The 26,287-nt window shown below is 36.3% G+C and overlaps 1 long non-coding RNA gene across 1 annotated transcript; it reads left to right on the top strand.

Annotated features, from left to right (window-relative positions):
* Positions 1-2,803: 2,803 nt before the first annotated feature.
* LOC129659990 (uncharacterized) lies at positions 2,804-17,635 on the top strand. The gene is made up of 3 exons (XR_008718284.1): positions 2,804-2,890; positions 11,666-11,832; positions 16,916-17,635. It is a non-coding gene; the product is annotated as an uncharacterized LOC129659990 (long non-coding RNA).
* Positions 17,636-26,287: the final 8,652 nt, after the last annotated feature.

Raw genomic sequence — 26,287 nt, 5'->3', positions numbered from 1 at the left:
CTTTCAGCCAAATTGGAGATTGAGAAAATTTTCAGATCCTCCTCTTTAATGATGCATAAATGAAAACAAGTTACCATAACTATGGAAAATATGTGGATCCACAGACAGAAGAAGCAAGAAGAACCACAATCCTGCAGTGGCGAGAACTAAAATCATATCACAGAAAGTTAACCAAGATGAAAAAGCACAGGGTTTTGTGCCAGTTAAAGGGACAAGATAAAATCGCAGAAAACCAACCAAATGAAGTAGAGTTAGACAACCTTCCAGAAAAAGAATTCAGAATAATGATAGTGAAAATAATCCAGGATCTCCAAGAAAAAAAAAAAAATGGAGGCAAAGATTAAGATGCAAGAAATGTTTACCAAAGACCTAGAAGAACTAAAGAATAAATAAATAGAGACGAGCAATACACCAGAAGGAATCAAAAGAAGAATAACTGAGGCAGCAGAATGGATAAGTGACCTGGAGGACAGAATAGTGGAATCATTGTTGCAGAACAGAAATAGAAAAAAGAATGAAAAAAATGAAGACAGCCTAAGAAACCTCTGGTACAACATTAATGCACCAATATTTGCATTATAACAGCTTCAAAAGGAGAAGAGAAAGAGAAAGGATGCAAGAAAATACTTGATCCAAGGGAACATTTCATGCAAAGATGGGCACAATAAAGGACAAAAATGGTATGGACCTAACAGAAGCAGAAGATATTAAGAAGAGGTGGCAACAATACACAGAAGAACTAAACAAAAAAGATCTTCATGACTCAGATAACCACGATCATTCACCTAGAACCAGACATCCTGGAATGTGGAGTCAAGAGGGCCTTAGGAAGCATCACTATGAACAAAGTTCGTAGAGGTGATGGAATTCCAACTTAGCTATTTCATATCCTAAAAGATATGCTGTGAAAGTGTTGCACTCAAAATGCCAGCAAATTTGGAAAACTCAGCAGTGGCCACAGGACTAACTGTCTTTGCCAATCCCAAAGAAAGGCAATACCAAAGAATGTTCAAACTACTGCACAATTACACTCATCTCACACATTAGTAATGATCAAAATTCTCCAAACCAGGCTTCAACAGTACATGAACCATGAAATTCCAGATGTTGAAGCTGGATTTAGAAAAGGCAGAGGAGCCAGAGAATAAATTGCCAACATATGTTGGATCATCAAAAAAGCAAGAGTTCAAGAAAAATATATACTTCTGCTTTATTATCTATCCCAAATCCTTTGACTGTGTAGATGACAACAAACTGTGGAAAATTCTTAAAAATATGGCAATACCAGACCACCTGACCTGCCTTCTGAGAAATATGTATACAGGTCAAGAAGCAACAGTTAGAACTAGACATGGAACCACAAATTGATTCCAAACCAGGAAAGGAGTACATCAAGGCTGTATATTGTCACCCTGCTTATTTAACTTATATGCAGATTACATCATGAGAAATGCTGGACTGGATGAAGCACAAGCTGGAAACAAGATTGCCAGGAGAAATATCAATAAACTCAGATATGCAGATGACAACATTCTTATGGAAGAAAGAAGAACTAAAGAGCCTCTTGATGAAAGTAAAAGAAGAGAGTGAAAAAGTTGGCTTAAAGCTCAACATTCAGAAAACTAAGATCATGGTGTCCGGTCCCATCACTTCATGACAAATAGATGGGGAAACAGTAGAAACAGTGGCTGACTTTATCTTCTTGGGTCCAAAATCACTGCAGTTGGTGACTACAGCCTTGAAATTAAAAGACGCTTGTTCCTTGGAAGAAAAGTTATGACCAACCTAGACAGCATATTAAAAAGCAGAGACATTACTTTGCCAACAAAGGTCTATCTAGTCAAAGCTATGGTTTTTCCAGTAGTCATGTATGGATGTGAGAGTTGAACTATAAAGAAAGCTGACCGCCAAAGAATTGATATTTTTGAACTGTGGTGTTGAAGAAGACTCTTGAGAGTCCCTTGGACTGCAAGAAGATCCAACCAGCCCATCCTAAAGGAAATCAGTCCTGAATATTCACTGGAAGGACTGATGCTGAAACTCGAATACTTGGGCTACCTGATGCGAAGAACTGACTCATTGGAAAAGACCCTGATGCTGGGAAAGATTGAAGGCCAGAGGAGAAGGGAATGAAAGAGGATAAGATGGTTGGATGGCATCACCGACTTGATGGACATGAGTTTAAGTAAGCTCTGGGAGTTGGTGATGGACAGGGAAGTCTGGCATGCTGCAGTCCATGGAGTCACAAAGAGTTGGACACGTCTGAGTGACTGAACTGAACTGAACAGCTGAAAACTTCCCCAATATGGGAAAGAAAACAGTCAACTACGTCCAGGAAGCACAGAGAGTCCCAAGCAGTATAAACCCAAGGAGGAACACACCAAGACACATGGTTATCAGAATGATGAAAATCAAAGACATAAAATGTTGAAAGCAACAAGGGTAAAATGACAAATAATATACAAGAGAACTCCAATCAGCTTATCACCTGATTTTTCCACAGAAACTCTACAAGCCATAGGGAATGGCATAGTATTTTTAAAGTGATGAAAGGGAAGAACCTATAACCAAGAATACTCTACCCCATAAGACTCTCATTCAAATTTGATGAATAAATCAAAAGCTTTCCAGATAAACATAAGAAGAGTCAGCATCACCAAACCAGCCTTACAACAAATACTAAAGGGATTTCTTTAGACAGGAAACACAAGAGAAGGGAAAGACTTATGCAAAATAAACCCCAAACAATTAAGAAAATGGTAAAAGATCATACATAATTACCTTAACTGTAAATGGATTTAATGGACTGACCAAAAGACAAAGACTAGCTGAGTGGATGAGAACACGTGCACTTCCGCTTCCCACATCACTCTACTTAACCCTGCAAATTGTAAGTAATTATTTTATATTGTTAGGTTAATCATGTTTCCATTATGCCTTGCAATTGTAATTATCTTTTATTTTTGTCTGACTATGGATTGTGAAAACTGACAAATATCTTTTATTATTGTGATTATGTAAATATTATTCAATTAATTCCACTGTATCATGATAGGTCAACAGAAAACAATAGACTTCTATATCACTAAAGATACCATGTAATAGAAAAACTTGTAGCCACTTTAAAAAATCCAGATACATAACAAAATTATCTTGGAATTTTTTGAAAACTATAAATGCTCATATATTGCTATTCTCCTCCAAAAAAAAAAAAAAAAAAAATGTGGTTCCAAATAAAAGCCCTTACTATGATAAGTCTGTCCCTCTGAAGTAAACAATGGAAAAGAGGAGAAAGAAAATATATATATATATTTTTTAAATGTTTAGTGTTTTCACCAAGATTCAAGACAACATAATATCTGTGAAATTAGGCCAACAGTTATGGTAAGAGAATAAATTGAGATCTGTAAAGATAGTATGAACATGAAAAACTGAGAGCTAATTTTAAAATTAGAGCTAATAAGCAGAATATCGAAGGCCTAAGAATATAAAATTGATCAAACACAAATACATTCTCAAAACACAAAATAAACAAAATATTAAAAATGAAAAATGGAGAGCAGATCCAATTCACTCATAATAGGAATTGCAAAGGAGAAAGCAGATTATTGAAAGTTGACAAGTCTGGATGTTCAGCCCAAGAGGCTGTACCAGGAATCAGAGCTGTGCACAAGAAAAGGTATAGTGTATCTTAAGATTCATTTCAGTAGAACCAAAATCTGCATCTCATATTAAAGTGGTTACAGAAGGTAGAGGAGGATTCAGACTTTCACAACTGAACAGGTATCAGAAAAGAACCAAATCCAAATTAGAGTTGTCAAAAACTAAGAGATCGCCCTGGGAACTGTACAGTGTGTTACTGTAGCTGGGAAATGTGAATCTTTCAAAAATTTCTGTGGATGAGTATGTGATCAGCTAGACAGCTGAGAGTCCTGAGACAGTTTGATTAGATTAAAAAGAAACAGCACTAAAGATTTAAGAGGGAAGAAAAAAAAGCTTCTGAACTAAACAAACTTCTGAAAAGTCCCAAACTTCTGAAAGACCAGGCAAAATTGTGGAAATAAAGCAAAACAAAGATGTATTCTACAAACATTATAAACATTTAAAAATCTCAATAAAATTTGAGAATTGGGGGAGGAGGGATATAAATAATAAAACAGATTAAAAAATAATCAGCAGTCCACAGGCAGAATTCTTGTACTTCCTCCTCCCCCTCCTCCCTGTCCTCCTTTCTTTCTTTCTTTCATCCTCTGCCTAGCTGCATCTCCCCTCTCTCTCTGCTACATTAGCTCTGTTTAAGGCCTTCTGACTGACTAAGCTATATTCACTCAGAGTATTATTAACATCTCCCCTACTTAAAGTCAAACCTACTTACTTAGTCAGCTGATTTGATTATTTAATTATATCTGCAAAATCCCTTCACAACAACACACCTTGTTTAGTGCTTGACTGAATAACACAGGACCACAACCAGGCCAAGAAGACATATCAAAAAAAGTCAACTAGACAGCAATAACAGAAAACAAGACTTTCTACCTTTTTACCTGCTGTATATAGCACAAGGAACTCTGCTCAATGTTAGGTGGCAGCCTGGATGGGAGGGGAGTTTGGGGGAGAATGGATACATGTATATGTATGGCTGAGTTGCTATGCTGTACACCTGAAATTATCACAACATTGTTAATTGGCTATTGTTGCTAAGTCACGTCAGTCGTGTCCGACTCTGTGCGACCCCAGAGACGGCAGCCCACCAAGCTCCCCCGTCCCTGGGGTTCTCCAGGAAAGAACACTGGAGTGGGTTGTCATTTCCTTCTCCAATGCATGAAAGTGAAAAATGAAAGTGAAGTTGCTCAGTCGTGTCCAACTCTTAACGACCCCATGGACTTCAGCCTCCCAGGCTCCTCCATCCATGGGATTTTCCAGATAAGAGTACTGGAGTGGGGTGCCATTGCCTTCTCCAAATAATTATCATACCTGAAACTAAATCCTTGATTATACTCCTAAATCTGGTGCATTCTAAGCCCTCCACTTCTAAAGAAATGATGTGAACCTCATCGGGCTTCTCAGTACAAATACTGTTAGCTTATCCTTTTGTACCTTATTCTCTCAAAATCCATATATAATACACAGGATTTCAAAAAACTTTTCTAAACCAAACTCTTACCACCATGTATTTCATTCCCCTTTGTATTATTCTCCATCAAATCTAACCAGAAATATGATAATCACCTTCTAATAGCTCTTCTATTTTCCTCACCCTCTATAAATCAATTTTGAACTTGGTAGTCAGAGCTCAGTATTTAAAACAGATCACAAAATCGAACAGACAACCAAAGAAAGCAAGGTTAAGGAAACAGAAGGTAAAGGAAAACAATGAACATGTAAAACAGAAATAATGAGATTAAATGGATCCAAGGGACAGTAATCAAAACGGTAGACATGTGATAAATACTGAGGATACTATAATAGAACAGGAAAAAAAAATCTATATTTCAAAAAAATTTCTGAAATAAAGACTTGGAACTAAACATCAGATATACACACTGTGTACCTGGAAAAACTTACAAACAACAATCAGCATCAAGATATATTCTAGTAAAATTACAGAATGTTAATGATAAATAGAAAAAAATACTGTAGGTTTTTAGCCATTAAGGCCAATTCACACATATGAGAAAGAAAATCAGATGAATATCAGATTTTTTGAAACACAAAACTTTATAATAGAAAAATGAATTAGCATATTTAGGATACTCAAGGAACAGAAAGTGTGCATCAATGTTTTACATCCAGCCAAACTGACATCTTCATACAAACCTCACAAATAATCATTAAATTTAAAAGGTAGGAAATAATGTTCCTGAACTTATCTCTATGAAATCTACCAGACTACATTGCCAACAACTAAGAAATGACTAGAAAAATTTTACATGTGACAGAATGCTACGTAATTTTATTTGCCCTAGTAATATAGGTAAGATACTTGCAAAATGGGAAGAAAGCAGGAAGAGTACATGGAAAGTTAAATAAGCTCACTGATTGCCATATAGTTATTAGCAACAATATGCCTATTTGTTACTTTCAATTGATACTCTGGCAAAGCATGAATAAGTGAAAGTTGCTCAGTAGTGTTCGACTCCTTGCGACACCGTAGACTATACACTCCATGGAATTCTCCAGGCTAGAATACTGGATTGGGTAGCCTTTTCCTTCTCCAAAGGATCTTCCCAACCCAGGGATCAAACCCAGGTCTCCCACATTGCAGGCGAATTCTTTACCAGCTGAGCTATCAGAGCATAGGCAGTGGAAAGAAAAGATTAGTAAGAAATAGAAGAGACTGTTAATAGCCTCAATACTAGTTATATTAAACAACCAAGTGTCTCTAAATGAAGAAGACTGAAGGATGTTATATAAAAATCTTAGTGTAACTTTTTAAAAAAATCTATCAAAATAAAAAGATAACCTTTTCTAAATACCAAAAGATATAACAAGGGAGAGGGGAGGGCAAGTGAAAGCATACCCAGGAAAGAAAATAAACTAATAAACTACACACACACGGGCTTCCCTGGTGGCTCAGCTGGTAAAGAATCCACCTGCAATGCAGGAAACCTGGGTTTCATCCCTGGGTTGGGAAGATCCCCTGGAGAAGGGAACAGCTACCCATTCAAGTATTCTGGCCTAGAAAACTCCATGGACTGTATAGTCCACGGGGTCATAAAGAATAAGACACGACTGAGCTATTTTCACAGTATATATACACACACACATATACATATACACACAAATATGTGTATATGAATAAATACTGATCAGTAAAATATACAAAATTGGACACAAAACACCTTGGGGCTGGTGCACTGGGACGACCCAGAGGGATGGAATGGGAAGGGAGGAGGGAGGAGGGTTCAGGATGGGGAACACATGTATACCTGTGGCGGATTATGTAAAGTTTAAAAATAAAATAAAATGTAAAATCTTCAAAAAAAATAAAATAAAATAAAAAAAAAGAAAACTAAAAAAAAAAAAAAAAAAAGTAAATTTTCCCATAGGCTAACAAAACAAACCCTTGGACTGCAAGGAGATCCAACCAGTCCATCCTAAAGGATATCAGTCCTGGGTGTTCATTGGAAGGACTTATGCTAAAGCTGAAACTCCAATACTTTGGCCACCTCATGCGAAGAGTTGACTCATTGGAAAAGACCCTGATGCTGGGAGGGATTGGGGGCAGGAGGAGAAGGGGACGACAGAGGATGAGATGGCTGGATGGCATCACCAACTCGATAGACATGAGTTTGGGTAAACTCCGGGAGTTGGTGATGGACAGGGAGGCCTGGCGTGCTGCGAGTCACAGGGCCACAAAGAGTCAGACATGACTGAGCAACTGAACTGAACAAAACAAAGTCCAGTTCTATTATCTCTGGGTCAAAAAGACCCCCTAGAGAAGGGCGTGACAACCCACTCCAGTATACTTACCTGGAGAATCCTATGTACAGAGGTCACAACTCACAACCTTGCTATCCACAAAATAAAATTTAGAATCCCAAATCAAACATTAAAAATGGCACACACAAAAAAAGCTAAACTTATAAAACTAAGAGTACAATTCACCATGAAAATATAATTACTACTACAAGAGCAACAATTTTCATAGGGAAGAAACTGTAGGCAAGGAAAAAGTGAAAAATGCCTAAAAATTAATACCAGATACAGAACATTTCTGTCAGAGAATAGAAAAAGTTGTAAAAGAACTTCACCACTCCTCAAGAGAGTGGGAAAGTAAAGTGGAGAACATAAATACCAGAGTTGTGAACTGGATAAATTCATTAATACCCAAGTCGTTCCTGAGCACAAAAAAGAAGGAAAAACTTGAAAATTATTTTTATAACACAAATATAACATTAACACAAAAACATGATAAGATCAGACCAAAAAAGGACCTTACTATAAATATTCCTCATGGATATTAAGGCAGAAATCTAAAATATCAGAAAAGTAAATGCAATAGCCTATTAAAAATCAATATATATAGGCCATAAGGATTTATTCCAGGAATGACAGAGTGGACCAACATTAAGAAAGCCATCAATTTAATCCATCATTAAAATAAACCTAAGATGAAAAGTCATATGAATATCTCTGCAGATCTTGGAAGACACTTGACAACATTAAAAAATCCTTTCGTGTTAAAAGCATTCGATAACATAGAAAGTACACTTAACATGTACTCATACCCAAACACACATAAGCCATTATTGTGCAAAATATGAGAAAACAGGCATTTCTGCAATGATAGCAGCAAAATAAATAAAGGATCTCTACTTTCTCCACTATATTTGAGCACTGAGTGGGAATAGCTGACAAGAGCAAGCAACTGGGTAGAAGTATTTTGAAGGATGAGGTAAACCTACCTTTATGTATGGGGAAGTCATTGAATAGCTAGAAATCATCCACTAAAAATATTAACAGAAAAATTCTTACAAAATGTAAGGGAACTGAGTAAAGTACAAGGACCTAAATCTAACACAGATAGAGAGCCTTCTCATGTAAAACTTTGAACTGATTAGAAAATACAGTGGAAGGAGAAACTCCATACATATGTGCTATGCTAAGTCGCTTCAGTTGTGTCTGACTCTGCAACTCCATGGACTTGTAGCCCTCCAGGCTCCTCTGTCCATGGGATTCTCCAGGCAAGAATACTGGAATGGATTGCCATGCCCTCCTCCAGGGGATCTTCCCCACCCAGGGATTGAACCTGTATCTCTTATGTCTCCTGAATTGGCAGGCAGGTTCTTTACCACTAGCACCACTTGGGAAGCCCTCCATGTATCATAGCAAACAACAATAAAGGTTCAGAAACTGAGTTCTGAAATAAAAAACATACACAAAGAGACTTTAATGAGTAGAAACACTCCACCATGGCGTAAAGACTACTTAACATCACATACATTTCAATTCTAAATTTAAAAGTTTAATTTCAATAAAATTACCATCAGTGCATTTTTCCCTGGAGCTAACCAAGTATGTTATAAACCTTATATGGAAGAATGCATAAGAAATTAGAGCCACAACAGCCCTGAAAACAAGAGTTTATACATATAGACAACCAGAAACACAAAAAGCCAGTTAAGAAAAGTACATGGGTATACTTAGATTAAACTTAAAAATAGAGCTAATATGCTGCTGCTGCTAAGTCACTTCAGTCGTGTCTGACTCTGTGTGACCCCATAGATGGCAGCCCATTAGGCTCCTCTGTCCCTGGGATTCTCCAGGCAAGAATACTGGAGTAGGTTGCCATTTTCTTCTCCAATCCATGAAAGTGAAAAGTGAAAGTGAAGTCGCTCAGTCGTGTCTGACTCTTTGCGACCCCATGGACTGCAGCCTACCAGGCTCCTCTGTCCATGGATTTTCCAGGCAAGAGTATCGGAGTGGGGTGTCGTTATATGCTAATATGAGTCAAAAGAGTGGTTTCCTTTAACTGGGAGAAGGCAAACAGGAATCCGCCATGGAAATGAAAATTTTAAAAAATTTGTTGGAAGAGGAAAACATATCATATATTAACACACATATATGGAATCTAGAAAAACGGTACTAATAAACCTACTTATAGGGCAGGAATAGAGACGCAGATGTAGAGAACATACTTGTGGACATAGGGCAGGAAAGAGAAGGCAGGACAAATTGAGAGAGTAGCACTGACATATATATATACTTGTGTGTGTTAAACAGCTAGTGGGAAACTGCTCTGGGATGACCTAGATGACCTAAAGGAATGGGATGAAGGAGGTGGGAGGAAGGAGCCAGAGGGAAGAGATATATGTATGCTGCTGCTGCTGCTGCTAAGTCGCTTCAGTCGTGTCCGACTTTGTGCGACCCCTGAGATGGCAGCCCACCAGACTCCCCCGTCCCTGGGATTCTCCAGGCAAGAACACTGGAGTGGGTTGCCATTTCCTTCTCCAATGCATGAAAGTGAAAAGTGAAAGTGAAGTCGCTCAGTCATGTCCGACTCTAGCGACCCCATGAACTGCAGCCTACCAGGCTCCTCCGTCCATGGGATTTTCCAGGCAAGAGTACTGGAGTGGGGTGCCATTGCCGAGATATATGTATACATATAGCTAATTTCACATTTTTTTAATGACAGAAATTAACACAATAATGTAAAGCATTTATACTCCAGTTAAATAAATAAGTAAAAACTTCCAAAAACATATGTACTAGGTTTTGTATAGACACAAGTTTTCACCTTAATTGGATAAATACCTAAGAGAGTGACTGCTGGATTATACAGTAAATCTATGTTGATCTTTATAAGAAATTTCCAAATAGTCTTCCAAAATGGCTGCACTATTTTGCATTCCTACTAGCGATGATTGAGGGTTTCTTTTAGGTTCCACCCTCACCAGCATCTGATGTGCTCAGTTTTTGGATTTAAGCCAGTCTAGTAGGGACGTCATATCATCACATTACTATCTTAATCTACAATTTCCTAGTGAGAAGATAGTTAATATCTTTTCATATACTTATTTCCCTTATGTATATCTTCCTTTAGGATATGTATGTTCAGAGATTTGGCCTATTTTTTATTCAGGTTGTTTTCTTACTTTTTAGTTGCAAAAGCTCTTTGTATATTTTTGGATATAAATCCCTTATCAGATAGGCATCTTGCAAATAGCTGAACCCAGTCTGTGGCCTATTGTTTCATTATCATAACAATGCCTTTTCAAGGGAAGAAGCTTTTAATTTTAATAAAATCCAACTTAATTTCTCTTTCATAGATTGTGCTTTTAGTGTTATATCCACAAACTCATTGCTAAACTCAAGGTTATTTACATTTGGGTCTCTTTATCTTCTATCTACAGTTTTACATTTTAACTTCAGTTCAGTTCAGTTGCTCAGTTGTGTCCAACTCTTTATGACCCCATGGACTGCAGCATGCCAGGCTTTCCTGTTCATCACCAACTCCTGGAGCTTGCTCAAACTCATGACCATCAAGTCGGTGATGCCATCCAACCATCTCATCCTCTGTCGTCCCCTTGTCCTCCTGCCTTCAATCTTTCCCAGCATCAGGGTCTTTTCCAATGAGTCAGTTCTTCACATCAGGTGGCTAAAGTATTGGAGTTTCAGCTTCAATATCAGTCCTTCCAATGAATATTCAAGACTGATTTCCTTTAGAATGGACCTAAATGGTTGGACCTCCCTGCAGTCCAAGGGATTCTCAAGAGTCTTTGCCAACACCACAGTTCAAAAGCATCAGTTCTTCAGTGCTCAGCTTTCTGTATAGTCCAACTCTCACATCCATACCTGACTGCTGGAAAAACCATAGCTTTGACTAGATAGACCTTTGTTGGCAAAGTAATGTCTCTGCTTTTTAATATGCTGTCTAGGTTGGTCATAGCTTTTCTTCCAAGGAGCAAGTGTCTTTTAATTTAACTTCAGTTTCAAGTTAATTTTTGTGAAATGTTAAAGTCTATATCAACATTAACTGTTCCATATATGAATGCTCGGTTGTTCTATTACCACTTATTGAAAAACATTTTCTTTATTGAATTGTCTTTTCTACTCTGTAGAAGATCATTTGACTATATCTGAATAAATCTATTTCTGGGCTTTGTTTTGTTTCACTGATATGTTTGTCTGTTATTCGACTAATACCACACTATCAGTTCAGTTCAGTTCAGTCGCTCAGTCGTGTCTGACTCGTTATGACCCCATGAATCGCAGCACGCCAGGCCTCCCTGCCCATCACCATCTCCTGGAGTTCACTCAAACTCATGTCCATCGAGTCGGTGATGACATCCAGCCATCTCATCCTCTGTCATCCCCTAAATTGTAAAGGTAGTGTCAATCTTCCACTTTTGTTCTCCTTCAGTGTTATGTTGCCTATTTTGGGTCATTTTGCCTGTACATAGAAACTTGAGAATAAGCTTGTATATATCTACTAAATAACTGCTATGACTTGGATTAGAACTGTATTGATGGTAACAATAACCCTGTGTACGAGACAGCAAAAGAGACACTGATGTATAGATCAGTCTTATGGACTCTGTGGGAGAGGGAGAGGGTGGGGAGATATGGGAGAATGGCATTGAAACATGTATAATATCATGTATGAAACGAGTCGCCAGTCCAGGTTCTATGCACGATACTGGATGCTTGGGGCTGGTGCACTGGGACGACCCAGAGGGAGGGTATGGGGAGGGAGGAGGGAGGAGGGTTCAGGATGGGGAGCACGGGTATACCTGTAGCAGATTCACTTCGATGTTGGGTAAAACTAATACAATATTGTAAAGTTTAAAAATAAAATAAAATAAAAAAAAGAACTGTATTGAATCTACAGATCAAGTTGGGAACTTGAACAGGAAATAGTTCTCTGTGTAGAGATTCTTTGATTTCTTTCACCAGAGTTTTACAATTTTCCTAGTGAGATACTGAACACATTTTGTTAGATCCAGACCTAAATTTTTCATTTTTCATTTTGTAAATGATATTATGTTCTTAATTTCAAATTCCAATTTTCATTGCTCATATACAGAAAGCAATTGACTTTGGTATATTAATCTTACATCCTTCAGCTTCCTCCTTGGGAGAAAAGTTATGACCAACCTAGACAGCATATTAAAAAGCAGAGACATTACTTTGCCAACACAGGTCTGTCTAGTCAAGGCTATGGATTTTCCAGTAGTCATGTATGGATGTGAGAGTTGGACTATAAAGAAAGCTGAGCACTGAAAAATTGATGCTTTTGAACTGTGGTGCTAGAGAAGACTCTTAAGAGTCCCTTGGACTGCAAGGAGACCCAACCAGTCCATCCTAAAGGAAATCAGTCTTGATTATTCTTTGGAAGACTGATGCTGAAGCTGAAGCTCTAATACTTTGGCCACCTGATGCAAAGAACTGACTCACTGGAAAAGACCCTGATGCTGGGAAAGATTGAAGGCAGGAGAAGGGGACAACAGAGGATGAGATGGTTGGATGGTATCACCAACTTGATGGACATGAGCTTGAGTAAGCTCTGGAAATTGGTGACAGACAGGGAGGCCTGGTGTACTTCAGTCCATGGGGTCACAAAGAGTTGGGCACGACTGAGTGACTGAACTGAACTGGGCAGTCTTTTTCCTCCTTTTAGATTCAATTTGAAAAAATTAGCTGTTTTTGGATCTCAAACATGCCAGTTTTTGAACTGGAACTTACTGGCTCTTCTGATTTCAAGCCTTTGAACATAGACTGTAACTATAACATAAGCTTTCCTGGGTCTCCAGCTTGCCAACTGCAGATCATGGAACTTTTCAGTCTCCATAATCACATGAGCCAATCCCTTACACTAAATCATATATATATATATATATAATTAGTTATATCCTATTTGTTCTATTTCTCTGAATAGCACTAATCTAGAAGGTTATTAATTGTTGATTCAATCTTCTTAATCAACATATATTTTGATTATCTTTCCTGTTTGTGAAGTGATAGTTTGTATCATCCAGAGAACTGGTCCATTTCATCGAAGTTATCAATTTGGGGGTATCAGTTCAGTTCAGTCGCTCAGTCATGTCTGACTCTTTGCAACCCAATGAATCACAGCACGCCAGGCCTACCATACAATATTTCATTATTATTCTTTTAATGACCATCAGATCAGTAATGATAATCCCTTTCATTTCTGATATTATTACTCTGTAACTTTCTCTTTTTTCTTAGTCAGCCTGGCTAGAGTTTTATCATTTTATTTATTTTTTAAAAGAACTAAGCCTTTGCATTCTAGACACATTAATTTCCCTATATTTGTTAATATTTTTCACAAGTAACTTTTGGGTTGTGCTATCCTTTGTCATTCTTATTTTTATTTAATGTGCATGTAGTTAAACATAAATCTTTTATGACTTCTGGGTTTCTTAAATAGTTTAATAGTCTCTCTGACTCTATCTCACCTCCCCAAGGTTATTCAAATATTTTTCAAGCTTTTTATAGCTTTTTGGTTTATATTTGACATTTACATTTATAGCCAGTCTTGCAGTTCCCCAAATGATTCCAAGATGCAATCTCTACTTTTTTGGACTCTATCCTTTTACTTTACTCTTTTAAAGTCTGTATCAGTGATTTCAAGGTGATTTTTCCATCCTGGCCTTTGTGATGAAGCAGTTACATCTCTTTCACTTAAAAGTGAGGCAAACAATGAACCTCTGATGGTTAGAGGCTGAGATATATAAAATTTTATTTATAGTGGTTTTGGTATGCATACCACTCACAATAATACTGTTTAGTGGAAATATAATATTTACCTCTCCAGTGTCAAATTCTCCTTTCTTCCAGCAATAATACTGTAATTTTCTATTAAAGAATTTACTCCAATCCAGCCAAGGTGGTTTAACTAAAGTTGACTTTACCCTGGGAGCCCTAATTAGTTCTAAGTTAGTTAGTCCATCTCATCCTTTGGCTAAGGTGAGCAGGTCAGGGAAGGACATAGAGTAAATGAATTTTTTTCTGACTTCTGGTAAGAGATTTACTTTTTTCCATTGACTTTCTGATGTGAAGTATAAGGCTTAGGTATTTTACTATAGTCATCCTGTTATCAGATGAGGATGATGGCAACACACAGAAGATCTGAAAGATAAGTCCTACTGACATCATTAGGGGAGCAGCAAGGGAGAAGGAGCCTACTCCCTTGGCATTTTCATGAAGCAGAGCACCATATAACTAACTAGGTATTTTTGTGAAAAAGAAAATAAAATTCACCTTGTCCAAGATACCCTTATATTAGGCCTCAGGTACATGCAACCAAATCTAATGCATATTTTAAAATATAAGCATTATAAAAGCAATTAAAATGTGCTTAATTAACATTGAGATTGTACCCATTCTTTAAACCTCAGCAGTGGACCCAGAAAATCTAGTAAGAGAGAGAGAGGTTATAACTTAGTAAGGTCATACAATGTTTTCTTTCCTTTAGACTCAGGAAACTACTTAGTATTCCATATTTAAATAAACAAGGCATGTGGCGGGTTTTGACAGAATACTCCAAAGAGCTATTGTGCTGTTATTGTTGTTATTATTTTTAATGAATAGCAAAACTTTATGTAGAGCATAACCAAATTTGATGACTATTAATAACGTTGTCCCTGTATAATTAGCATAATAATGCTCTACCCTACAAAAATTGTATTAAAGTCACTAATTACTCGTGAAAACTACTTTTCATTAGAGGTTTTAAAACTCATTGGTACTTTAATAAAATTCATTGAGCCTAGCCTTATAATGAAAAAGTTGTTATGGTGGTGCAAATGTTCAGTTTTTTTTTTTTTGCCTGATATTAGGATAAATATGGATCATGTGTTAGGAATTCAACACTTTGGATATGCTGGATAATAAAATGAAGATTCACACTCAGTTCATAACAAAGTGGTCCTGGTAGACGCACTGACAGAGGGGTCCAAGGCAAAGGTCTGAACTTGTAATTTGTGTGTATAACTCTGTGTAGGTCTTTGTTCCTGCATGGTAGTACAGTCTGCATCCTTGTTTCTCTCTCATCTACATTCTCCCATCCCACAGACTCACATTATCAGTTCTGTAGAAAGCATCTCCAATTTCCAGCACTCCAGAGCAGGGTCTCTTACTTAGAATTCATAGAATATACTGTCTGTCTATACCACTCTTTTCATACACATGTGAAACCAAGAGTTAAGTTTAATATAAAATTGTATCAAAGAATTAAACTTTTATGGATTTGTGTCATTTTGCCAATAAATTTTGGAGAAGGCAATGGCACCCCACTCCAGCACTCTTGCCTAGGAAATCCCATGGATAGAGGAGCCTGGTAGGCTGCAGTCCATGGGGTCACTAAGAGTGGAACAGGACTAAGCAACTTCCCTTTCACTTTTCACTTTCATGCATTGGAGAAGGAAATGGCAACCCACTCCAGTGTTCTTGCCTGGAGAATCCCAGGGACGGGAGAGCCTGGTGGGCTTCCATCTATGGGGTCGCACAGAGTTGGACATGACTGAAGCTACTTAGCAGCAGCAGCCAATAAATTTTAAGCATTAAGCATAATATGCATAGTTATTGAATATTAAATACATTTTAAAATGTCTTTATTTCTTTGCTATTACTGTATATTTCTGTACACAAAATACTCTATAAACGTTTTATTGAAATTAGTCTGTAGTCATTTCTAACCTCTTCACTCCATAATATTTAACAGATTACTGACAATGTAAGACTGAAGCTGCATATTTATGATTTAAACCACTTCAAAACTGTTCTCAATGCCTTTTTGAAACAAGCAAATATGAACAGCTTCTTTATACTTCTGTGTATGTATATACATAAAGATCTTTTGAGCTAGGTTGATCAATTTCAATGGAAATGTAAGGGAAGAATTAAGGTAATTATTTACTTTTGACTAGAATTTTAAAATAAGAGTTGAAGGATGAAATTCCAATATAGGGTAAGCACATTCTACTCTGTCTTTCCTATTGAATGCAGCTATAAAATCTGGACCAGAACAGCTATTTGATGTCTCTAGAATGTAAATAGTAACATATGGGTAAGGAAAGAAGACCAGAATCAGTGATAAGCTTCCCATTTCTTTTTCCCTACAATCTCATCTCAATGATGTTCAAAACCGAAAGGAGTATTAGGGTGCAGATAGAAAGATCTCAGGAAGGAGGACTTTAGTCCTGATTTAAGAAGTGATAAAGAGAACCCCTAAAACACAGAGTGTGGAAATACCTTCTCATCTTTGTCTGTAGCCTCTCAAACCTTAGCATACAAGCAATCCTATGGTGAGTTAGCAGTAGCATTGGGAACTGGACCTTGCAGGAATCAAAATTCTGAAGAGGAAACCTATCTTTCTGATTGGTAGAACTATAATTTCATGAAGGTTGGTCACATGACCCATTGTTTTTGTCTCTTATCTTTCCAGATGTGAGTGCAGTCCTGGAAGCAAGTAGCAAACCATGGCCATGAAAACACTACTTCACTGTCTAGAAGACTGAAAAGGAAGCCTCAGAAAACTGCTATACTGGAGGGACTGCAGAGATAAAGATAGAGAAACTCAGGAAAAAAGCCCTTAAAGCTGTTTATGACTCCATGGGCTCAACCTCAAGCTGAATAATGTAGATCCTATCATCCTTCCAAAGAGTTTGAGAAGGGAACTTACAAATTGACACCCTAGACTCTAACCATGGCGTGGTGCACACATTTAAATTTGAATAGCACTGAATAGGCTTTGAGAACTGAACTGTCAAAGAAACTATAGCACTTAGGTATGTTGGAATTTGTGCTCTGAACCTAATTACATTGATTGTCTGCTAAAACAAAATTATTAACATGTCATATAGAATTTACAATAGGATTCAGAACTATGTAACATAATATTTAAAATGCCCAGATAGCAATCCATAATTACTAAGCATATGAAGAACAACAACACAAAAAGCTCATAGAAAAAGACAATCAACTGATGCAATGCAGAAGCAAGATATTGGATGTACTTGACAAAGACCTAAAAGTATCTATTACAAGAGTGTTTCAATGGGCAACTGTGAACATTCTTGAAATGAGTGGGAAAATATAAATACCAAAGAAATAGATTAAAAGAAGAAAGAGAAATTTTGTAACTGAAATATATATTTATATATAATAGAAATTAAAAGCTCAGTGGATAGGCTTAAAATTTAAATATAGATTACAGAAGAGTCAGTGAACCTAAAGAAAAATCCATGGAAACTGTCAAATCTGAAGAAAATACATTAAAAATAAATAAATATAGCCCCAAGGGCCTTGGGGCAACAACAAAAGGTCTAATATTTATGTTTTCAGAGTCCTAGAAGGAGAGAAGAAAGAATGTGGTGCTGAAAAATATTTTGAGTAATGACTAAAAATGTCCCAGATTAGGTGAAAGACAAGAGCTTTTATATTCAAGAATCTAATCAAAGCTCAAATGGGATTAATTCAAAGAAATCCATGCATAAACACATAATAACCAAAAAATCCATGCATAAACACAATAAACAAAAAATCTCTATAGCAGCCAAAGGAAATGGAACACGTACTACAGGGAAAGAATTCAAATGACTGCATGTTTCTCGGTAGAAAACATGATCCAGAAAGAAGGTACATGAAGGAAAAGAATTGTCAACCCATTTATTCTATAAGCAGCCAAAATATCCTTCAGGAATGAAGTTGAAAGAAAAGTCATTCTCAGATGAAATTAAGTTACAAGAATCTATAACCAATGTACCTATTCTAGAATAACTGCTAAATAAATTATTTTAGCTAAGAGAAATATTGCCAGAAGTAAACTTGGAAAAATCAAGAATAAATAGTAAATATCTACAAAAATAATTCTAAGTGAGTAAATAAAATAGATCATTCCTCTTCTATTAGGCTCTTTAAACCATGTTTGACAGTTGAAAACAAATATAATAATAATATCTGATGAGATTTTCCATGTATGTATATGTAATATATGAGATGACTAAAGCACAAAGGAGAGATGTAGTTAAAAAAAAAAAACCTACACAATAGTAAAATCGTCATTCCACTTTCAGTGGTAGATAATTTATTCTAAGTAAGTCAAATGTTAAGTATGTATATTATAATTCCTACAGCAACCAATTAAGAAAATACAAGGATACACAGTCAAAAGTACAATGAAAAAATTAAAATTCAACACTAAAAAATGTTCAAATAAACTGCAGAAAGTGGAATTTTTTTAAATTTTATCTTATTTTTAAACTTTACATAATTGTATTAGTTTTGCCAAATATCAAAATGAATCCGCCACAGGTATGGAATTTTTTAAAAAAGGGAAAACAAGGAAAAATACAGAAAAAAAATGAGAGAACTAAAACCAAACATATTAAAGTTACATTAAATTGAGATGTTCAACAATACCAATTAGATAGATATTGCCCAAGTATATGTGTTTTTATATAACTTCTTAATATATATATGTATACATACATATACTGGAGAAGGAAATGGCAACCCTCTCCAGTATTCTTGCCTGGAAAATTCCATGGGCAAAAGAGTCTGGTGGGCTACAGTCCATGGGGTCACAAAGAGTCAGATACAACTGAACACACACATATATATATAGATCAAGAGAGAAAAATACTTCAGTGATCACATAATGATTCTTATGCTTTAATGATATTATATTTGTAATCTCTGAGATGGCTGGATGGCATCACCGATTTGATAGACATGAGTTTGAGTGAACTCCGGGAGTTGGTGATGGACAGGGAGGCCCGGCGTGCTGTAATTCATGGGGTCGTGAAGAGTCGGACACGACTGGGCAACTGAACTGAACTGAATCTCTACTTCTCTGATAAATAAGATCATGTACTTTGTTTCTGTGAATCTAGAATATAATATTTTGGGGCTTGCTGGATATCCTAGCATATGACGCCTGACTGATGGCTATCAGCTCACATACTGCATGCCATTTAAACACTCTGTGACAGGGAAGAAATTTCAGTTTGGGGATTTTTGCTGGGGCTTCTGTGGCTTTTGAATTATGAGGTACAAACTAACCACGTGTCTTTTTCTATAAAGCTGGTAATAAATTTCTCTTCTATCTGAGTTGTATGTAGCAACAAGAACATAAATGTAATACACTCTGACACAAGGGGTGGAGGTGGGGATAGACTCATTTCCCATTTTCCTTCTTCATTATGCATAGGAGCATTAATTGTTGTCCTGGATAAGTTCCAACTCTGGTAATTACTTTCTCCCCAAAATTCCCACAGTAGTTTTAATTGAACAATTTATTTTTTCCTTCTCATCTTAAATCATGTGCCTATGCCTATCTCCAACACCTGCAGAAATACATCTGCTCTGAGGTAAAATTCAAGAGACTATAGATGTAGCCATTTTCATAGAAAAAGCATTTTATTTTCTTTCTGGATGAAAAAAGGCTGAGAAAATTTAAAAAAAGAAGCTCCTCTTCTTCAGTGTAAAAGCAAATGATTAAAGAGATCAGTTATGAATATTTTATATCCTTTAGTCTTCCTAATACACAAAAAGTAGCAAAGCAGTGGACTTGTTAACATCTGATATTTTTCTAATACCTGAGAAAAAACATTAGATCTCTATTTGTCATTCTCAGTGTCAAAGACTTATCCCCACTAGTAGAAACACTGACCAGCCACCCACTTATGAATTTTCAGAAATGATTTTTCAGAAAGCTACTTTTTTCTGAGCATCAGAAAAAGTAACTGAAATCTAAATGTCAATGCTGAGTATAATGTACTTTAATAAAGAAATGAGGCATTATTATAACTAAATACAATAGCCCATTTTTGAGGATGGATTAGATCAGCAAGTCCCAAACTTATCTGATAAGAATTGCGACACTTGCTTAAAATACAGATTTCCAGGCCTCTCTTGGCAATGAGAGGAAAAGAAAAGTTAAATAAGAAAATTTGACCTCAAAAACCCTCCATTATCCTTCCCAATCCAAAGTCTTCATGTCTGTTCCCCAACTACCAGCCCTCATAAGGCTCCTTCATCTCAAAATTGGTTACAGAAAGGAATCATCAGACAAGATTTTAAAACACTGATACCTGATCCGCAAAAGATTCTGATTTGCTAATTTTGAGAAGATTAGGCATTTGGTATTTTCAAACTTCTCCAGATAATTCTAATGTGCACCCAAAGTTGAGAACTGAACAAGGATCATTCTAGAATAGTCCAGAACAACAACAAAAAATACTCCTGCCCTGGCTTTCTGACTATACTAGAGCAGCACATTGGGTTCCACAGAGATGCAATGATTAAGTAGAAAGAACAATAAGCTCAAGAATTACACAAATCTGGGTATTAATCCCAGATCCATCAGTTTTAATATGATATATTGCCATTTAAAAGTCAATTCACCTGAGTCTCAGTTTTCCAGTTATGTAACAGGGAAAATAATGCCCATGAACAAATAGATGAACCTCTTGCCTGCCATATTCAACTTTCTCTTCTGCCTTAGCCAGCCCTTTCCACAGACCCAGGAAGTCACTGTTTTTTGAGTCAGGTGATCCTATCTATGTAGAAGTGTTCTTCTTATGCTTATTAATCATTAACCATGCCAGCTTTTATTCTCAAAGGTACTCTGGTTTTGGAATATTAACCTAAGTAATCATCTTTCCCATATACAATATTTTTCACTCATTACTTAAAATTGACTTCCCTGAGACAGAAAAGTGACCTATAGAGAATCAAACTTACCAGTTCTGATTGTAACTTTAAATAAAAGATGGAGTATATAAGGCATATAGGTTATCTATACTTCACAGCAAATTACCTGAAAACTTAGTGACTTGAAACAACACACATTATGTCAGTTACTACAGGTCAGCAATCCAGGGATGATCTGTTTCAAGGTCTATCACTGCAGTTAAGTTGTTCTCACCAAGTGAGCAAGAAATAGCAACTATTCTAGATATACTGGTAAGACAATTGTATATCAGAGGATGGGAAATACAATAAAAATTTAAAGAACTTCTGCCGCTGAAATTTCTCAGGGTCTGGTGGTATGCAGCATGTTGAAAGAGTGAACAAAAAAATGGAAAATACATTTCAGGCAGAAAATATATATATATATATATACACACACACACACACACACACACACAAATACACATATATTATATATATATTTATATATGTATATTTATATATATTTATATTTATATATTTATATATATATATATATATATATATTCCAGGGTAAATCAGTTAGCTATAAGCTGGTAAAAGGTCTATTAGGGCATGAGTAGTCAACTAGGTGAAACCAAAAAAAAAAAGTTTAAATTTTCCAGAAAACCTTGACAATTTATCTATGAAACAAATATGACAGCTCTGTGTTATAAACCCTCCCAAGCCTTTTTATCAACACCTCATCCCTAGTGAGGTCTTCTTTTAATTTCTCACCATGTAGCTCCACACCTAGGCAACTTCCTGCTTTTCAAAAGTTCCCACTGAGTTTTAGACAGTCCATGCCATGAAATCCATGTTGTTTTTTCTCTTTAATTTCCTTAAGTTAATTCAAATGCCTTTTTGCTTCTGTAATCAGGATCTTCACTAAAACAATTTAACTGAGTTACAGCAAAGTTTAAATGAAACAGTGCAGACAAATCAAATAGAACTTCATTAGGACTCATAAACAGATGTTGATCTAAGTCATGACTACAATGATTGAAAGAACTAAACTAACTGAAGCATATGTGGAAGCAAGGGAATAGGTGGTTAAACCATCTCAAAACCACATCTCACAAGGAATGGCTAAAGGAACCAAAGTGTTTAGTGAGGACAAGAGAGTTCTCAGAAGGTGTCTGCCTTTTTTTTCCCCCAAATGTTGAAAGCCTATCGTATACAAGATGACTTCACATACATAAAAGCAGGATGCTGTGTGGAGTGAAGAGGATGGGCAGAAGTGTTTTAAGGGGCAAGACCTTATTCACCATTAAAAGAACTCAACTGTAAGAAGCTTTGTTGGGAATGCAGAAGATTTAAAGCAGACAATATTTAAAATCTTTCTAATTCTAAACATATAAATTTGTGAAATAAAAGAATAAATTTGATCTTTCTGGGCCTTAGTTTCTTCTTGCATAAAACAGCTAGGATAGTAACAGTCTTATCTACCTGCAATTGTTGGAAAAGTTCAATGAGACTTTGGAAGACTATAAAATTTTATATAAGATTATAAAATATAAACTGAAGAAACTTACCAAGAGTATTTAAAATCTCCACAAAAATATGTTAATTTTAATCCTTAAGTAAATATTTATTGAACCTTTATTACGTATCAGGCATTCCTTGAAGTTCTTAAAATGCATTAATAAACAAAACAAGGTAAAAATATATTTTCATATGAAATGTAATATATGACAAAAACAATTCTTAATAATCTGGGGAATCTTGACCATGATCAATCGCAGCATGAGCTCAAGACTCAACCATCTTACAAAATTATGTGGAAATAAAAAGAGAAATTGCACTCATCTCACACACTGGTAAAGTAATGCTCAAAATTCTCCAAGCCGGGCTTCAACAGTATGCAAACCGTGAACTTCCAGATGTTCAAGTTGCATTTAGAAAAGGCAGAGGAACCAGAGATCAAATTGCCAACATTCAATGGATCATCGAAAAAGCAAGAGAGTTCCAGAAAAACATCTACTGCTTTATTGACTATGCCAAAGCCTTTGACTGTGTGGATCACAACAAACAGTGGAAAATTATTAAGAGATGGGAATACCAGACCATCTGACCTGCCTCTTGAGAAATCTGTATTCAGGTCAGGAAGCAACAGTTAGAACTGGACATGGAACAACAGATTGGCTCCAAATCAGGAAAGGAGTATGCCAAGGCTGTATAAGGTCACCCTGCTTATTTAACTTCTATACAGAGTACATCATGTGAAATGCTTGGCTGGATGAAGCACAGGCTGGAATCAAGATTGCTAGGAGAAATATCAGTAACCTCAGATACACAGATGACACCACCCTTATAGCAGAAAGTAAAGAAAAACTAAAGAGCCCCTTGATGAAAGTGAAAGGGGAGAGTGAAAAAGTTAGATCAAATCTCAACATTCAGAAAACTAAGATCATGGCATCTGGTCCCATCACCTCAAGGCAAATAGATGGGGAAACAATGGAAACAGTGACAGACTTTATTTTGGGGGCTCCAAAATCACTGCAGATGGTGACTGCAGCCATGAAATTAAAAGACACTTGCTCCTTGGAAGAAAGGCTATGATCAAACTAGACAGCATATTAAAAAGCAAAGACATTACTTTGCCAACAGAGGTCCATGTAAGTCAAAGCTATAGTTTTTCCAGTAGTCATGTTTGGATGTGAGAGTTGGACCATAAAGAAAGCTGAAGGCTGAAGATTTGATGCTATTGAATTGTGGTGTTGGAGAAGACTCTTGAGAGTCCCTTGGACCACAAGGAGATCAAACCAGTCGATTCTAAAGGAAATCAGTCCTGAATTATTCATTGGAAGGAGTGATGCTGAAATTGAAGCTCCAGTACTTTGGCCACCTGATGTGAAGGACTGACTCATTGAAAAAGACCCTGATGCTGGGAAAGACTGAAGGCAGGTGGAGAAGGGGAATACAGAGGATGAGATGGTTGGATGGTATCACCAACTTGATGGACATGAGTTTGAGCAAGCGCTGGGAGTTGGTGAAGGACAGGGAAGTCTGGCAAGCTGCAGTCCATGGGGTGGCAAAGAGTCAGACACAACTAAGCAACTGAACTGAACCATTATTGGGGTTCTTGCAGCAAGGATAATGCAGTGGGTTGCCACTTCCTCCTCCAGTGATCCATGTTTTGTAATAACTCTTCACTATGACCCATTGTCTTGGGTGGCCCTGCATGTCATGGCTCATATCTTGACTGAGTTACACAAGCCCCTTTGCCAGGTCAAGGCATTGCTCCATGAAGGGCATTAACAAGACTGGCTTTCCCATTTGGCCTTCTCAGTATCCCCTGTTTATCCCCAGAGTTTGAGGTCTCTCAACACTACTAAGTTAGTGCTTAGGACCTGCTTCCCTAACCGTGGATAATCTTCTAATTGGATAACTGACACTATTCTTGCCACCCAACACTCCTATGAGAATTATTATTCTTTTGACAGGTATGTTCTGAGATGCTCCTTAGGAACCAGGCACTGGGTTCTAGGCACAAGGGATACAACAATGAATAAGACATTATTCTATCTTAGGATGTTTTCAGTCTGAAGAGGATATAGATAGATAATTTATGTATAGATAAATTTATGTATAGATAAATTAATTTACAGATATATATAGATAAATATATATATAGATATATATATTAAATTTATGTATAGATATATATATAGATTTCTATATATATTTATAGATCTATAAATATAGATATATATATGTCAAATATTTGTGTGTATGTGTGTGTATATATATATTTAAAATATGTGTGTGTATAAGAAATTGAAAACTTTCCATTTTAGATCAAATCACAGGTAGATATCAGAATCAACTAGAAATTTTTCAAAATATATCCTTATATATTCTAATTTAGTAGATCTAAATAAATGAAATTCAGAAATTAATTGACAGGTATATTGGATTCCAAATCATTGTACCAACAAGAGAATTAGATTAAAAAATAAAATTAACTGACAAAGTTTTCTCTTCCACCCTCCCATCCCATTTATAACAAAAACCTTTAGTTTTATGTGGCTGAATTAAACAATGTACATGATTTAGTATTTATTTCATGCTCATTTGTAACACTGACCTTCACTTAAAAATTTTTAATATTTTTTTAATATTTAATTACTTATAAAAATCCCATTCTTTCCTAAATCATTCCTAATATAAGAGCCTGTTTAATCAGAGAGCTAGAACTATTTTATCTCAAATCAACTTGAATAACTATAATAGTGGGTGACAAAGTCTTTGATAACTTTGCTGAGTAGAATGTTTTTAAGTGAAAAGAGATATAGAGCCTTTACTATCTTTCTGTTTCCATTAACATTTTCAAGAACAGTATGTAGCTGTGTTTATCTTTCCTGAAAGGTATAAGGCCTCTTGTACTGCTTCATTATTGTTACTATCTCACTAAAAGAAGCTGACAGTTCTCTTAACCTTCCCCTTCTATTCTCATGCACTCCACATTGCCCAGGTTATTTTCATTCCAATAGAAACTACACCACTTTTGATTTGAGCTGCTCTCCCTATAGAAGAATGAAGCCAAACTAACTAGACTGCTTCTGTTGTTCTCTTGGGTGATACTTAATCACCATAAGGTTTATAAATGTATTTTTAGGTCAGTATAAGCAACATGGCGTCACACAATGGACACCAAAGCCACAATTTTTTCCAAGGAAAAGTTCAGATTTTAAAGGCTATTTAGCACCCAAAGGTGGATAAGCAAAAGCAAAGAGTTGGACATGACTGAGCCCACACACATGCACACACACACAAAGAGAGAAGGATAAATCAGCTAAATATTTCTGAACATCAGGAAGCAGAATATCACAGTGGAAAGAAATGAGCTGTGGTGAGAGACCAAACTGGCTTTGAATCCTGGCTCCAACATTTTCAGTGTAGCTTTAGGCTACCATGACTGACAATTTGCCTCATCCTTAACTATAATAAGATTTTAATACCAGTCATTCAGGGATCTTGAAATGATAAATGAAGATGTATCATGAGTTCCTAATATAGTCTCATATAGTCACAAAATGAATGAACATGTGCATAAGAAAACATTTATCCTTTAGTCAAAGTGCATTTATTATGAAAACCA

This window comes from Bubalus kerabau, chromosome 9 (genome assembly GCF_029407905.1).
Source record: "Bubalus kerabau isolate K-KA32 ecotype Philippines breed swamp buffalo chromosome 9, PCC_UOA_SB_1v2, whole genome shotgun sequence".
NCBI lineage: Eukaryota > Metazoa > Chordata > Mammalia > Artiodactyla > Bovidae > Bubalus > Bubalus kerabau.
Note: the sequence above shows the minus strand (reverse complement) of the source record. Positions and strands in the feature narration are given on the sequence as shown.